Below are 18,241 nucleotides of genomic sequence, written 5' to 3' on the forward strand. Positions count from 1 at the left end.
CATCATTCTTGCCTTTGGAAGGTATAATCTGGTGATGGAGAAACCAATGCGGCTTTTGATTACAGTAGATTCTGATGAGCACCTGCCTATGGAATCAGGATTATGGCTTTACTTTGTTTCTGCCCTGAGTCCTCATAGAGTACTTTCAGAATGATATTGAATAGAATGAGTGATAGGAAGTCACAGATAAGGGAGTGGAAAGATAGGCTGGTACCCAGAGAGGCAGAAGTCACTGCACACTTGAGCAGCTTAGTGCTTTAAATAGGGCTCTGGTCAGGGGCTGTTCAGCAGCCTCGTCCTTCATTTGAATTTACTCCCTGCAGAATTAATTGCTGAAGTCTTTCAGAAAGCAGCAGGGAAGTATTACTTGCCCAGAGACATTCTGATTTAGTGAGGATTGTGCTTATGACATATTTCTGAGAGAAGAAACTAGATTTTATACCCGTTCTATTTCTCATCGAGTCCATTAAAGGGCACACACACACACACACACACACACACACACACACACACACACACACACACACACACACACGAACATATGCATTTGGTTGCTTGACTGACTTGAAATCTAGAACCACAGAAGAAAATAAAAGGAAAAAAAGGCTGTGCTCCCTGTCCCCTAAAAGAAGATGTGCCACAGGAATGTCGAAGGCAGTTTAGAGGAGAAATGCAGGCTTATGCGTGCTCTTGGTTATTGCATATAAATCGCTTCCTTGCTTCAAATATCTTGTTCCATGGGGACCAGCAAGTGACTGGATGAATATCATTTGTCCCTGTGCTGTGGAGTGAATTGAGTTCTTCCTCCTGAGTAGTGGAGTGATTGTGTCTAGAATACCAAACACAGGAGGTGGGCATTAATTAGGGCTAACGGCCTATAATTGGACTTGCCTTGCCTTTTTTTCCTCCTTCTATTCTCTAGGCCTGAGACTGTCAGAAGACTCATTTTCACTGAAGCGTCATAATTAACGCCAAGCCTAATGTGAAAGGCAGATGAGGTTGAAGCCCAGAATAGCTCAGAACTACCCAAGGGTGCACATGTGGGGAGGAGGCCTGGGAAAGAGGAGGCTGGATAGCATTTGACCTCCAAGTGCTTTCTCTGCACAGAGGGAGCTTTGGGGTCAGCTCTGTGAGCTTCCTTCAGACTGTTAGAGTAGGCACTCTGGGATACTGAACTATCCACAATGGGCTGGGGTCACAGAATCCTGGGCTCAGGGGGGAACCTCACAGTACAAGTCTCAAATTACCCACACCCCCTCTTTTCTTCTCTGAAAGAACAGGTTTTCTTTTCTCCTGAGGCTGATGTGTTGTCCTGAGGGGTGTGGAGGCTCAGGGAGCAGGGAGGGCTAGTGGATGTAATAATGTCTGCAAAGCCCACCAGAGCACCTTGGAAGAAATTCCAGGTATTTCTCTTATTGCTGCTGGTCTTCCAATTCCCCTGAACTCAGAGAACCCATTTAAGTGATTACTTCCTGAGGAGGCTGGAAGAAGATGTAGGACTAATCTATTTCCTCACTTGGCAGCTCCCACACAGCAAAAGACCCTAGGTGCACTTACATCTGCTATCATATGCTCACTCTTTCCCCTCAGTTCTGCTCATACACAATGAACTACACACCTGCTATCCATCTCCCAGAAAGACCAAACTCCAGGCACCTTCCAGCAGGTGGCTTTCGGGACCTCTCACACATGTGCACAAATATTTACATAATTCTGTGACACTGGAGAATTGAGAGAAAAGTAAGAGAAGGCGAGCACACCTACCACACATCGATTATAGGTCACTGAGAAAAAAAACTGGAACGGAGTAGCCCCAGCTACCTAAGCCAGACTTCCTTGAGGACACTTATTTAAGTATGAAGACAAAGCATCACTGGCTTGATTTGCACCCTGAGCCATTCTTTGGGAAAGGATGCTTAAGTGTGAACAGTTCTCTCACTCTTAATAAAAGGTGGTACCAAAGGCGTGCTCTATGATGCTGAATGTAAAGAGAGAAAAACAGATAGTTACTGGCATGATTGGGGAGTGATTGACATGGTCTGGCTGCTGTCTCATTAAACACATGGCTATAGGATGCTCTCTTGACTTAGCACCCCCTGCCCATGAAGCCTCCTCTGGTACAGATAGGGAATGGCATCAAGGTCTTCATCATAAACTCACACAGGACAACAGCTGCCAGGGCCATCTATACTGTACATCTATACATCTATGCTCTAGAACATAGATGCTTGGTGACAAGAAGATGCTTTGATGAATAGATGGTGTCATTCGTCACATACTGAACCACCGAAGACAGGCTGGGTTGTAGAGCTGTGCATTTCTTTACTTCTCCCATAAGAACCCTTTGGTAAGTTAGCATTCTTAACTATTATTTTTGTCCAGCCTTTTAAAAACGTGAGAAGTAGAGCAGCGTGTGAAAGTCAACTGCTTTCCACAAACTGCAAGTTTTATATACGTAGAAGCCAGGTAAGGTGTGGGGAGAGACAGGTATGATCTGTTAGCTGGCTAGTTGCAGTGGGCTTTGGGAAGAAACCGTATAGAAAGATGCTAGTTAAGTCTCGGATCCATTGCTTAACTACCTGGGAGACCCTGGAGGAAGTCATGTCAGCTCTCCAGCCTCATTTTCTTAGTCTTTCAGATGAGAAACAAGACCTCATTAGAAGAAACACATTTGTTGTTGATTTTTCTTTTGCTGCATCCACACCATCAGGCTAGTTCCTCTCCCGGTTCCTAGAGGGTTGTTGTGGCTCCCACTGTTACATAATTACACACTGGTGTCCGAAAGGAAAGGCAGGGATGAACTGTATTTCAGAGTCTAAGATGGGACTGACTGTACGATGCTTTATTACTTTACATATCCTCATTACAAGAAGGATTCTCCTAAATAGATCAAATCACACTATTCACTATAAAATGCACCCCGGGTTACCTGATTGAGAAAATGAAATATGTGGACATATTTTTGTGATGCCTTTAGGAATGATTAAGAGTTTCACCACACTATTTCCTCTGCCAGGAGACTTTCCATGCGCTAACTTTTAAATTAGAGCTCACCACTATTTCTGCCCTACCTGTGTGTCCTCCTAGTCTCCCATCTCCCTGAGCCTTTGCTTGTCTGTGCCCCTACAGCTCATTCTGCAGGGCCCTGATCCAGCCCTTTGCAAGCCTGCTCCACTTAGATAAGTCTCTGGATACTTGGACCACTTCTCCTTTTAGGCCAAACACCATGCCGACAGTTGCAGCTCGTTGGGCAAACTTCTGCCAGTGGAAACAGAGGATGGAAAAAGATGCGAATACGTTCTTCATCGGGTTACCCACTTATGGCCTCCTCTGAAGCATGGATGAGTCTTAAAGGCCATAAAGCCATAAAATGTAGCCAAGTTGAGGATGACTCTGAGTTTCTGATTCTCTCGCCTGCACTTCCCATGTCCTGGACTTAGAAGGATGCTTCATCACACCTGGTTTTACACAGCCTTGGGGATAGAGTGCAACGCTTTGTGCACACTAGCCAGGCATTCTACTGGCTGAGCTGCACCCTCAGCCCTGAAGCGAGGAGATTTGATATGACTCCCTGGGTGTTTATCAAGTGCTTGAGTAACTTTCTGAACTAGTGGCCTACAGGGAGAAACACCTCTGAGAGTTTACTTCCCGTCTCATTTCTTTCTTCCTTCACTCTTGGTCTCTGGTGTCACACTTCCTTATACTAGTAGAACCCAAGCCTTGCCTCAGACTCTGTTTTCCAGGGAGATGGGCTAATATAACCACAGTGGCACCTAACCCATGAAGATTAGTCCCAGTTAATGGGGGGAGGAACAGCTCGCAGAGGAAAACCAGGATCGTCCATCCATCTTGGAAGAGAAACGACCAGGCAACCTGGCTATTGACTATATAATCACTGGGGTCTGATTAGTACCTGGCCTGCTTCATTGGGCTGTTAAGGGAGTTAAATCAGATAATGCGTGTGAACATGCTTGAATAACAACAAAATAACCTCCCAGTCATTAGACTTAAGACTGCTTGCCAGTTCCAGAACCTACACTCACTCATTTGGCAAAAATTACTTAATGAGTACCTGCCTGTGTCAATCAGGGTGCTGGGCAAGGCTAATACAGTAGTTCCTTCCCTATGGACACTTTTCATCTATGGGAGGGTATAAGCAAGGAAGTTGTATGTGGCGGCAAATATTTTAGAGAAACTCAGAGGGGAAACAAAGGAGTAAAAGCTGCTTCAGACTTGGAAGCCTAGACGTAGGTTCTCGGATGAAGTGCTGTAGAAGCTAGAACCTGAAGGAGGTGGCCAGTCGGAGGCAGACATGTGTGTGAGGTACAAAGGAAAGCGTATCCAATGATGAAGACAGAAGACGGCATGGTATTATTCCTTATGGCCTCGCTCCTAAGATCTGTTTAATGGGATTATAGACTGTAGGAAGTTGGGAATTGAACATTAAGGCAATGAGAATCTCCTAAAATGTTTAGGCAAGTCTCTTCAGTAATGATGGATTTGGGAGGGGCACTAGGAAGATTGTTCAGAAAATAAGGACAATTGTGATTCCACTGTGCATTGCAGTATTTTCTTTTAATTGTTGCGTTTAGTTTTGAGTTTTTCTTAACATAATATTTGCATAATGTAGTGTTTCACGAATATCACAGACGCTGTCTACTTCCCACATAGCAAGACTTTGAAAGGAAAGGCTAACATTTTCAAGGAAAGGGCGGAAGAGATCTTTGTGTATCTTGCCCCACACAATCCTACGCTTTATGGATCTCACTTTTCTTCTGTCTATGCTGTTAGTTCTGATTAGATGGTGGAGTATTAATGAGTGCCAGGTCAGTAATGTGACTCACCAAGGGAGCCAATTACCCACACAGAGAGCGCCACAGACTTCATCTTTATATTTGGCTGATCGCCTGAAGCCGGAAACTACTGGTTACAAAACATGCATAGGGATATCAACTGGCTCACTCACTCATTTATCTTCTGGTTTATATATTCATTTGTTTATTGTTGTGTTTTTGTCTTTGTCAGATCGAGCTGCCATAATAAAACACCACAGGTTTTCTACCTAGTTTTCTCAAAGGAACGTGGGCCTTTTCAGCTTGGGAAAAACCCCTCCCCATCCTTAAAACAAAGGGAAAACATCCACGATTCCCAAGGATATGTTGGGATTAAGAGCCACAGTGGCCTCTGAGTCTTTGGGGCATCTAGTGTTGTTCCGTTCCTTGAAGAAAGCTCATGTTCGCAGCCAAATAATGCCATGGTTTGGTGTAACATAACCCAAGGAATCCCGTAGCCTTTCTGCATTGCATTAAGCTCCCTCTACCCCCTGAATTAAAGTGGGCAATGAAAGCCCAATAGATCTGCAAGCCACATCTGTGATTTCACCCAATGCTTCAGCTACATCTTAGTTTTCTCTTTGGAACAAGATTTCTCCTGCTTTCTATGCATAGGATTAGAATTGTACAAGTGTCCAAGTGTTTGTTCCCTTTTGCTTAACATTTCATTTTGAAATTTAGTGTTTTATTATTATTGTTATTGTTGTTGTTTTTGAGAATTCCATACAAGAGTGCTATATTTACATCATTTTTACCTCACGCTTTTTTCACCTCTTTTTCCATGTTCTCCCAGCTCCCCCTCAACTTCATGGCCTCTTCTTTAAATATTATATCTATGTATATACAGGTGTTTATGCATATAAATAGATATAAATATGACCCACTGAGTTCATTTAGTGTTCCTCATCTGTACATGTGTTTAGGAATCTAATCCCACTTGGGCCTGGATAACTCATCAGAGGCTCATCACTGGATTAGTTGGACTGTCTCTCCTTTAACAGTCGTTGATTGTCTCTGTGGAGGGTCTTACAAAGCTCCCTTATCCACTGGGATGTCAACTGTTGTCACTGTGCATATCTTGTTAAGGTGACTGAAGGCACTTGTGCAATATGACAAGGGAGAAAAGCTGTTAAAAAAAAATCCTACCCAAGCGTGAAGCCTACAAACGACGACAATTATGAGCACAGCAGACACTCCAGTGTGCAATAGTAGCAGTTGTATCTTAGTAGTAATGAGAGCAGCCACCTAATGGATTTAAGGCCAGCTGCACTACCCACTACATGTGGCCAGGAATGTCATAGACCTTAGAGAAACAAAAATCTACTAGTGGCGTGTTCCCAAAACAGTATAATTCCCAAGAGTGCTCTTGCCTTATGTCCACAGATAAATGTAACCCCCACACTTTACCAAAACCACTTTTTTTTTTAAAACAGTGCATGTTGATGATCACAGAACTCACAGTGGGTCAAAATGCACAGGAGAATTGATTGTGGGGTGCCAAAGCCCAATCAATGCATCTACGCCACAACTCCCACACCTAAGGCTCAGGGGGCATCTCAGAAGGCTGTGTAGAGTCTGTAAGAGCTGGACAACCATGAAGGCTGCGCTGAGATAGGGTCTTCTGTATATGACAGGGAGCTGCACACGTGAAGTGTTAACAATCCCCCTTTCAATTGGTCTTGCCCCTTACAATAAGTAATCAGGGAGAAGGATTCTGCTCATTCAACACTTTGTTTTGAAAGCCATTTGGCTTAATATCTAATTCTATTCTTTGCTGGAAACACTTGAAACAGTTCATCCAAAGTTCTTTTTTTAATTGTATTACAAGGCTCCCTTTTCTCTATTTGTCAAGAGCATGTTCTAGCTGTAGTCTGAGACCACACAGAATTGTTTTTACATTCATAATGCTAGCATGTGCCATAAAACTCTCCAGCTTTGACTACTATGCAATTCCAAAGTCACGTACATTTTACCAGGTATTTGCGACAACAGTGCTGGGCTTGTATGTTCCCAAATGTGTCTTAACTAAGTCAGGCTGTTATGTCAGAACGACCCAGACATCTCAATGAAACAAATAACGTCCATTCCATCATATTCACAGAGGCTCAAAAGTCTAAAAGGGGACAGACAAATTTTCTTCCGGGGGGGGGTGTCCCTTCCTGATTATAAACACCCTCATACGGTGCCTTCAACATATCCTCTTCTCAGCGCAAGAAGAGGAAGAGCAGACAAACTCCTCATTGCCTCTCTTCTTAAAAGGCACTAATGCTATTAAGCCTTAACACCCTTAGTGTCATCTAACCCTGCTCCATGTCACATAGGGAATTAGAAGCTCAGAATCCAAATTTCGAAAGGCAGACAAACATTCAGTCCATATTAATTACTTTTGTTCTCTCCTCTGACCCCCCTCACTTCTTTTATTTAAAAAAATTACTAACCTGCATATATTGAATATGTCCTATGCATACACTGTGTTGGTTAGAAGATGAATTAATGCAAGGTTTGCTTATGAGATCTAGTGAGAAGAAAAAATATACACACATATATCATATAATGTATGATATATGAGACAATGGGAGAGACACACACAGAGGAGAGGTGGGGCATGTAAGTTGTGAGCTGGAGAGTAATTAAAAGAGAACTATGGGAGGGTAGAGTAAATAGAAACACGTTTTTAAAAATGCTCTGTTTGGGTCGTTAGAGCTGGAATTGCCTTGGTACTACAGAGAAGGGCAGTCAATTAGGGAGTGTGCAAGGTGTGTGGAGGGAGACATGGAGAGGCCTGAGCAACTGGCAAGAGTCAACAGAGGAGGCTATCAGGGATGTCTGAGGGGATCTTGAGAACTCTTCTATGCTGTTGAGTGATAAATTCCCTTGAAGATATCAAGAGGTTCTGAAAGTTTTAAACAATGAGGAAACCACATTTTGGGTTTTATAGACTGTAAACTTAGACTGTGAAGTGCACACAGGCAATATTAAAATCAAGGGACCATGATGAAATTTACTGATTTTTTTTGTCTCTTAGTATTGGGGGTGGGTATCAGTACCAGCCTTATAGACACTGTCCAAACAAGATACTACCTTGGGTGGAAGAGGATCCCCAAAACTCTCAATGTTTGGCTAAAGTAAACTTTACTATACACAGTGTTCAATGGAAGATGTTCATCTGATGTGGGAGACAGAAGATGAATAACTCAGGGTTTACACAAATTTGATAATCAAATATCACTTCTTTTAGCTTCCTGTTTATCTATGATTTACTCGCCCCCCCCCCCCTTGCTTGAATACATGGAGACTACCAACTGTTTTAAAACACCTCTGCAAACAAGGGCTACAGCGCCTTATGACAAAGAAAGTGTGGCTTGTCATAATTGATGGTGAAAAATACTGTAAAGTCGGGAGCTACGATGTACTTGTGATGGAATATTTATTTTAAAAACCTTTCCCTCTGACCCTGAGCCCAAACCAAAGAATGAATGAGAAAATTATTGGTTTTGTTGAATTTTCCTGAAGATTTTCCATTTGGGATTAGTAGGGTTGATTTAGCACAACTCAAAGAAAGACTCCCTATTTTCTGTGTGAAAATATATACATTTACCACTAGATAGCTAGGTACAATTAAATGAACGACATTTTCTCTCATCTTGTTCAGACAAAGACATGCTGTTTGCTCATTCCCTCCCTCCCAGGATGGAGGAAGGACATTTCATTTGCATGTCACTTTCCTTTGCCAAAAGTCAGTAACCTCTGGTATTTTTAGCTCCTTTTGAAAGCCCATTAGTAACAATCCTTTTCCTGGAGACCTTCTTTGCTTTCTGTGGTGACATCGGCATCATGTGGGTTTGTACAGCCTGTTGCTGCTGCTGTGTTCCTTTCATTCATTTTCTTATGCACAAACTCTTCCTAAATGGTTCTTATGAGAAAAAAACTTTTGTGTATGATGTGATGGTCTTCTTTCAACTGTGTCATGTACTTTAAAGCACACACCACCTCGGACTCCTCATCTTTCCTCCCTCCGCCCAAGTCCTTTTCTTTCCCCTATTTTTCTAAATTGTCTTCAGCCTCTTCCTAGCTTTAAAAAATATTAACTCTTGTTCCCATTTGTGTCCTTTGTCCCCAGAACATGTGCTAATTGCAAACAGTCACTTCCAAGCTTGAGATCTCACTTGGATGCAGTGAAGGTAGCACATGCCCATTCTCAGGGATGTGCTGCAGGGGGTTAATGCTAAGATGCTGCAGAGTTGATGCACAGGTAGCAGTGAGGGCTGCATCCTAAAGACCCACCATTCTGGTCCACAGAGTGTGACTGCCTGACTTTACACTCCGTCAGATTATATAAAACAACTTCCAGTCAGAATGTCTTAATAATTTATTTATTAAACACTTAATGGAAAATTTCAACCACACTGAATAAAAGAATGGGTAGCTTTAATTCTATTTGAGCCATCATTTGAATTTTGGGGGGAAGCAGAGCAATGCCGGTGATGCTTAGTATTCCATTCGTTTCCTGTATGTTGTATTTATTATGCCTACATACAACACATATTCAGGCATAAATAGCCAAACCCTGTTCTTCTATTGAACAAATACAACTCCACTTTGTCAGACATAATATATTTTAGCTTCAAGTTTTAGCTGAGGATTTTTAATATGCAAGACGGAAATAGCCACAGATGATTAGGTTTTCAAATAATGAGTGAGGGTTTCCCAGATAGCACAGAAATGATTTATTTCCCAGAGAGCCATGCAACACTTACAACCAAATCAAACTCCTTTCTTTCATAGCAGGAGTTAAGCACTGGTGAGCTACTCAGGTAATCACGTGACCAATTAGTCTGCACTGAAAATATTTGTGCAGTGGCCATCAGGAGATAGAACTAGAAATAGAATAATAAAGGAAGTTGAAGACATCCGTCACCTTCATAATTGATGGTGGAGCTCCCATAGGGGTCAGGAGAGTCCAGCCTTAGCAACTAAGGAAGTTACCTGATATTGACTCTGTTACTTCATTCAATGCATATAAAAATGCTCATCTTTACCCACATGCAGATGCTATGAAGAAAACTTTTTCTGAAGATATACTCATTTTTCAAAGTCCTGAAGCTTGTCATAAGCCTAACACTGTGACGAAACTGTCACCAATGCTAATGACCCAGGTTCTATGCCTGGGACCCACATGGCAGAAGGAGACAGCTGACTCTTACAAGTGTCCTCTGACCTCCAAACATGCATCTTGGACTACATGCACCTCTCCTCATGCCCCATACCTCTCACATATGCACAAATATATAGAGAAAATAAATTTAAGAGTAAAATATATTTTAAAAATTACAACACTTATTTTCTTTTTTATTAACTAAACTTTTTTATTTTTACATATACATTTATACTATTACATGTATATATATAATAAACTACCCATAGCAGGAAGAACGATCCTGATTGTGTAATCAGGAATTATATAAGTGTTACATTCTTAGGGATTTGGCTATTTGTATTTGGCAGCCTTGAAGAAAACATCTTTCCTATCTTGGTGCATCTAAAAATTTGAAACTTATTTTCTCTGTCTAATATTTATAGCTTTAATTCTACTCTTCTTTTGTGAAACAGAATTTCCAACTTAAAAAATTGAAGTATTATTTTTAATGAACTTTGACAAACATAAACCATCACAATCAAAATATAGAACATTTCATCATTCAAAAAAGTCTCTCAAGCCAAGTCTAGGCAAAACTACACGATGCTGTTTTTATCACTGCATCCTAGTCCTGATCATTCTTGGATGTCATAAAAATGGAAGCTTATAATAGCACTATTTTCTTTCTTAAGCTAATGGTTGAATACGTTTTAAAAGAATTAATATGCTTCTTACTTTAACTGTATTGATAAATAGTATATGTGTGTGTGTGTGTGTGTGTGTGTGTATGTATGTATTTTGTCTTGTTATTGGACAGTCAAACTTTCCCCTAATTTTTTGTGATGAGTAATGCTATTCTAAGCACTCTGTGATACTCTTTTTGTGTGTGTATTTTGTTGTTCTGACAGGGGTGGAAATGGAAATGTGTGCATGAGGTAGGTGTGCATTTGCCTTTGTAAGGTGCTGTCCAATAATGCACTCTCACAGTTAGTCCTTATCATAATACCCTCCTGTAGCCTCATGCATGTGAATTCTGGTTGCATCACCCTCTCAGCAATAGCTGGCTGTCTCCAGCTTTTTAATTCTAGCTCTTTCAGTTGGTTTGAGGTAGGGAATTGGATCTAGACATATTTTAACTGCTAAATAATTATTTTGATAACATATTTGTATGTACTTATTTAATATCTGTGTTTTATACTGTGTACTTGTATTTTTGGTGAAATGACTGCTCAGGTCTATCATTCACTTTGTTATTCGTTCATTTGTCAATTTATTATTAGTTTATAGAGGTTATTTATATATTCTACATACAAATTCTTACTCTTATATATGTGCTATAAATTTTCCATCAGATTGTGACACATTTTCATTTTCCTAACCTTCTTAATATACAACTCTGAATAAGTTCTACTGATTTATTATATATTCTCTAAGGAACCTTTGGCAGTTCCAAGTTTGTGGTGACATTCTCCTATATTTACTTCTAGGGATTTCTTAGCATAAATATTAGCATATATTAACACAAACACATATATAATCATGCTTTTTTTTTAAAAGAGAGGAATGATTTATATAGGATCATGGTTTTAGGGGATACAGTTAATCATGAGAGAGCATAGCAGCAGACGGTGACCTCAGTGGCTGGTCTCTTTTGGTCTGATAGTTGAGTGTGTCCACATTAAGCACATATAAATTTAAAATCATTATTTTTGTTGTTGTTGTTGAATTTTCCCCTTGTTTATTATATGTGTGCTTTGACTCTCATAGTTTTTTTCTGTAAAGTCTGTTTTATCTAATATAAATCCAAATATTTCTATTTGCTAGATTTTCATTGCTTAGAATAACATTTTCATTCTTTCACTTTATTTGCTTTGTGCCTTTACTTACAGGAAATTTTTGTCATTTCTAGCCTTCTAAAATATTCATTTAGCTACCCTGTATCTTTTAGATGAAGAATTTAGTTTATTTACATTTCAAGTCATTATTTAGAAGGGAGACGTACTCCTGTTATTTTCAAATGTTCTTCAGTTGTTTCAAATATTCTTTGGTAATATTTAACAAAAAGATTAAAATTTAATCTTTGATTCATTTTTGTATATTAATAATTTTGTATTTTGTATTTCTTTTAGTGTTTATGTTCTTCTGGGACTTATGTGTTCACACTCTCGTTCTGGTTTTATCTTTATTTTATTTCTGAATATAGAATTCACTTAAACATCTTTTGTAAGCCTTGTCTGGTGATCACATTTTGCTTTTGCCATTTCTCTTTTATCTCTATAGGATGGTCTCTCTATGTCTAGTATTAGTTGACTTTTATTTTGCATCAGGACTTGGAATATGCTGTTCTATTTTCTTTTGGCAAGAGGATTATAGTTGAGAAGTCTGCTGTTTGTCTAAGGTAGATGCTCTTAAATATGGTTTGTTGCTCCTCTCTTTCGGATTTTAGAATTTTTTCTGTCTTGCATATTTGAGTTTTTGATTAAGTTACAAGGGAGCTCTTCTGTCATGCCTATTTGGGACCCTATCGGTCTCCTATACAGGTATGTCCTTGCCTTTCTTAAAGAATACAGAGTTTTCTGTTATTATTTCACTAAATGTGTTTTCTAAACCATCATATTTTTCTTCTCATCTTTGAATATCCAAAAATCTGGATATTTGTTGAAGTCCTTGAATGTCGTCCCCTTCTCTAAACTTTTCCCCCTTGTTTTTTGACTGAGATATTTTAAAAACTGGCCTTCAGTTTGAAATGTTCCTTCCACTTGATCTAGTCTTTGTTGAAGTTTGACATTGTGTTTTTATTTAATGTATTGTTCTCTTCATATATAGGAATTCTACACAGTTGTTTTTAAAATTTTCTATCTTTTGCTGCACTTCTCATTTAAACCCTGAACAGTCTTATTTCCACTTAGCTGCTTAGTTGTATTCTTAGACTGCACTGAGCTTATTATAACAATATTTATTACCAAGCATTGCATCTATATTCGATCCTTTGAGATCTGTTGGCAGAGAGGTATTGTATGCCTTATGATGTATAATATAGTAACTCTTCAACAATTGTAATGTATACTTTTGTGGTATATAAACTATATTGCAATAATAAAACTAAAAATACTTTTGAAGTAAAATAAGAGAAGTGATCAAGATTTTCCACACTGGATTCTATATGTTAATATAGAATGTTAATTCCTGCGAGAAATTAGAAGAGATCACTGGACACTAGTCAATACATTTTATTCACTACAGAATGAAAGACACGAATTAAATGATCATATCAATAGCTATTAAAAGCATTTGATAAAAATTTGACAACCTTTCAAGCTGAAAGAAAAAGAAAACTTTCAACAGATTAAGAAGATGAGCAGTATTGTGCTTTCTGTATGTATTACTTACTGTTACTATTAACAATTAGTTATCATTAACAGTTAATGTTATTAGCTACTATTGCTGTGCTGAGGCACTATAACCAAGGCAACTCTTATTTAAAAAGCATTTTATTGGTGTTTACTTATTGTCTCAGTCATCACGGCAACGTACAAGTAGGCATGACACTAAAGTACTAAAGTAGTGTCTTTGAGCATTTACATTCTGATCTGCAGGCATCAAGGAAAGAAGGATGGAGAGAGAGGGGGGGGGAGAGTCTCACTCTGGGTTTGGCATAAACTTTTGAAACCTCAAAGCCCATCTCCAGTGACACATTTTCTCCAACAAGGCCCCACATTTGAATCCATCCCAAATAGTTCCACTAACTGGAGACTAAGCATTTAGACATATGAGCCTAAGGGGCCTGTTTTCCTTTAAACCACAATATGAAGTGATCAGTTAAGGAGTGTCCCTAGACACAAAGGCTTTGCAGGTTGGAATTCCAGATTCCCAAACTGGGGACTAAACAAACTTGTTTATTTCAAAGAAAAGCAGTCTTGGGTATCTTAGTATAGTAATTAAAAGGCAACTAATAGAAAATATGCAAGCAACAAAGAATATATAGACATAGTTTATGAGAAATGTAAGACTTAAAATATTTTGTCCATACTTTAAAATCTAAACATAAATTTACATATAATCCAGAAATTCAGTTGCTTGGATTTTTCCAACACACACAAAAAAATGATATTTTTTGATGTAAATATTTGTTTAGGAGTGTTCACAGAAGCATTACTCATAATAACTAAACACAATATGTCTATAGATTGGTGAACAAATTAACATGTCATGATGGAGCCATGCAATGAAATTCTACTCAGCAACCAAAGTATCTCAACAATAAATACCGTATCATGTGTGAACTAAAGATATGCTATGAGAGAGAGAGAGAGAGAGAGAGAGAGAGAGCACAGCTGGGAAGTATTTCCTTCTGTTTGGTGAGCTCATATTAAGAGTGTAGAAAATGAAGACGTAAGGCATAAAGGAGATCGATTATTCCCCCAGATAGGAGGATGAAAGGGGATTGACTGGAAATGAGCATTAGAGACGTTTACTGAGTGATGGAAGTGTTCTAAAGCCAGAGAGAGCGGATGATTGTGGAAAACTAAAATTTTGCTAAAATATAAAAGGAATTTGCATTTTATACAAAATTTACAAGTAATTCCTAAATTTTTAAAGGAAGCTTGAAGATATTTTTCTTTGAATCTTACTGGCCACAGCTTAAATTTGGGAGAGTTGGTATCTTAAAATATAAACTCTTCCAATTCATAAGTAATACAACTGGGTTTCCATATTCATGGACTCATGTATTCATGCATGAACAGATTCAACCAACTGTGGCTTAAAAATATTTTCTAAAATCCCATCTGTACCAAACATGTACTGACTTCTTTTTTGTCATTCTGCCCTGAACAATCTTACTATTTCCACAGTGTTGACATTGCATGAGGTGTAAGGAACCTATAGATGATTTAGAATATGCAGGAGATTGCCCAGAGGTTCACTGGGACTGCTCCTTTGGTCCAGGAGGCTTTTGGTGGGTGAAATCATTCTGAAGATAATCTTAGTGTCAAAAGTGTATTCTCTGGATGTCTCAGGCTTCATACAGCAGAGGATAGCTTGTAGATTGTAACCCACACAGAAATATAAACTTACTTAAAATATTATGAGGTTTTTTTTTTTTCAATTTGTTTTTGTTTATAACTTGATTGCATGGTTCTTGTTGGTGAACTTTCTAAATGACATTGTCATGCTACAGTGTCAAAGGTTTGACAAATGTGGTAGGTCCTTTAGTTTAGCGAGATCTATTTCATTTAGGCTCAGGTTATTTTAAGGCAAACATTGCATACTTTTTTTTTCCAGTAGCAAGGCTTTGGATATGAGGTATTGCCTACTCTATTGACTGCTCTTCAATTCAATAAACCATGTACACCTGTGCCTCAGTGACTTGTTTCCAGGGGTCTTATGCCTACTTCAAGGGTAGATGTTACTGTTTTGAACTCAATAGAAAGCTTAAGACTTCAAGGGTTTTTGCTTTCAGCTCTCATTGTCTTCACAATCCCGCCAGACCCATCAGGGATGTTACATTGGTGTAGTCTTACCTTGTACTAAGAACAGCACCCAATAGAAAGTATGAACTATTTGGGGAATATCTTTGGTTTTCTTGCATTTATTTCAGGCCACAACATCTGCCCGTGGGGCCATGTATCTGGTTCTCTCCCTATAATCCCAGCCCCATTTTCCTTCTTCCTGCCAAGTATAACTAGTTGCTGGTTGAAATTAGGTTTTGAAGTTGCCATGGGATTTTGTTTAGCTCTTCTATCCACCTTTAGGTGCCAGCAGAAACTCCCCACCTAGACTAAGAGGAAGACTTTTCTACTGACCTCATTCTTACTTCTAAATACTCAAGAAAAGTCCATGAAAAAGACTTGAGAGTAGAAGCAGACTCCTCTTGAATTTTCGACACTTGGTGATAGTGGGTTGTATTTGAATTTAAAATACATATAAGTTTAGCATTTTTTTCTTATCCTTTTGTTAACTACTTTCTCCTACTTTTCCATTGGCTTTGTGGACATTTTTGTTGGGTATACAATTACCTGTGTACAGCAGTTTCTTCATATTGAATATATCACAAATGTTCTGTTGTTTTTATGCATACCTCTTCTAAACATAATGTGCCTTATTGTCCTTTTATTTATGATTCTTTTTTAATTTTAATGTTATTAATTTATTCAGATTACAACTCAGTTGTTGTCCCATCACTTCTATGTTCCCATTCCTCCCTCCCTCCTGCTTTCACCCTATTCCCCTCCCCTAGTCTAAGACCGAGGGGGACCTCCTCCCCCACTATATGGTCATAGGCTATCAAGTCTCATCTCGGTAGCCTGCTTCTTCTTTCTTTGAGTGCCATCATGCCTCCCTACCAAGGAGAGGTGGTCAAATATGGAGCACCAGAGTTCACGTCAGAGTCAGTCCCTGCTCTCCACATAGCTGGAGAATGTCCTGTCCGTTGGGTAGATCAGAGTAGGGATTCGATGTTTACTATTTGTATTGTCCTTTGTTAGTGCAATAGTTCGGCAGACCATCAAAGAAGAGCTAATACTGATACTCTTCAAGCTACTCCAAAAGATACAAACAGATGACACATTACCAAAATCATTGGTACCTAAACTCCACAAAGACCCAACAGAAAAAGAAAATTTCAGACCAATTTCTCTTATGAACATTGACACAAAAATACTCAATAAAATACTAGCAAAACGAATACAAGAACATATCAAAGATTTCACTCACCATGACCAGGTAGGCTTCATTCCAGGCATGCAGGGATGGTTTAATATATGGAAATACATCAATGTGATCCACCATATAAACAAACTGAAAGCAAAAACTGCATGATCATCTCCTTAGATGCAGAAAAAGCATTTGACAAAATGCAGCACTCATTCATGTTTAAAGTTTTGGAGAGTTCAGGAATACAAGCCACATACCTAAACATAATAAAGGCTATATACAGCAAGCCAATAGCTAATATCAATTATTTATGATTCTTTTTCTTGGTTTTATTGAGTTTCTAGAATCTGAGACTGTATAATTTTCATCAAATATGAAACATATATGCTATTTCTTTTTAGTTGTTTCTTCTGTATTTGTACTTAGTGAGTTTCTATTCTTATGCCTTCAAGTTTTCTAATCTTTTCTTCTGCAGAATTGAGTCTGCTTTTAATCCCATCAAATATACTTTTCATCTCACATATTGTAGTTTATTTCTACCAAATCAATTTGGAGTTTAAAATGTCTTCCTTGTCTCTGTTTGACATTTGCAATCTCTCTTCTGCCTCCTTGGACAAATGGAATACAGTTATAATAACTTTTAAGGTCTTTTTCTATTTAGCTTATTATTCATATCATTTATACATCAGCTTCCATTGATTAGATTTTCTCTTTCTTACGGACTTCATTCTTCAATTTCCTGGCATGTCTTCAATTTTTTTTTTGTTGTTGTATGACAAAGCATTTTTTCTTTTAGTGTATTGGAGTGCTGGATATTTTGATATTCATAAAATATTTTTGAGCTTTGTTCTGGGAAGCAGTTATTTGAAAGCCATTTGATCTACTTGAAACATCCTTTTGAGCTTTGTTAGTTGGAACTATAGTAGTGTTAACGTGGAGATGGCTCATCCCCAGCACTGTAGCAGTATCCCTGGGCATATGGACTTTTCTACTCTGGAGAAAACGTTTATGAACTTCAGACTTTTCCCTCTGCTCCTTCTGGGTTCTCTTTCCTCATTCCTGGGTGATTTCTTTTGATATGACCTGTCATCAGTACTTAGCCGAGGATTTGAGATGGACTGTCAGTTCAGTGGTGTTCTCTGTCAGGAGACTTTTTCTCTTTAGACTGTTGGGACTCAGCACAGACCACACCAGCCTTCCCAGTTTCATATCCATGTGCACTCAAGAAAATCTCTGGTCTCTGTTAGTTACCACTCCCCTGCTCTGTGTCCTAGAAAATGTCTTCAGAGACGGTTCTTCCCTTCTTCATGAATTGCTGTATTGTTCCATTTGGTATCTCATGTTTTGAAAATTGTGGTTTTTATATATTTTGTGGTTTTATTATACTTTTTATTTGTTTTGAGTATAAAGGTAAATCTCATCTTTGTTACATCATGACACAACAGAAACACAGTTTACTGTAATTCCAACTGTACAGGAAAGCTTAAAAATATTATAATATATTCTCCTATAGACTGTCACTGATTTCCATCAATTGTTCATATCTTCCTTATTCTCTCTCTCTTTCTATTTCTGTCTCTGTCTGTCTTTCTCTGAGTTCCTTTCCCTGGGAATATTT

General features: G+C 38.7%; 1 long non-coding RNA gene across 2 annotated transcripts in view; it reads left to right on the forward strand.

The window, feature by feature from the left end:
- The first annotated feature begins 2,222 nt into the window (after positions 1-2,222).
- The window catches only part of LOC127191010 (uncharacterized), a 196,605-nt gene continuing 180,586 nt past the window's right edge, over positions 2,223-18,241 (forward strand). For both annotated transcript variants that reach the window (XR_007830812.1, XR_007830813.1), the window contains exon 1: positions 2,223-2,347. This is a non-coding gene — a long non-coding RNA (uncharacterized LOC127191010). The remainder of the gene's footprint in view (positions 2,348-18,241) is intronic.

This window comes from Acomys russatus, chromosome 6 (genome assembly GCF_903995435.1).
Source record: "Acomys russatus chromosome 6, mAcoRus1.1, whole genome shotgun sequence".
NCBI lineage: Eukaryota > Metazoa > Chordata > Mammalia > Rodentia > Muridae > Acomys > Acomys russatus.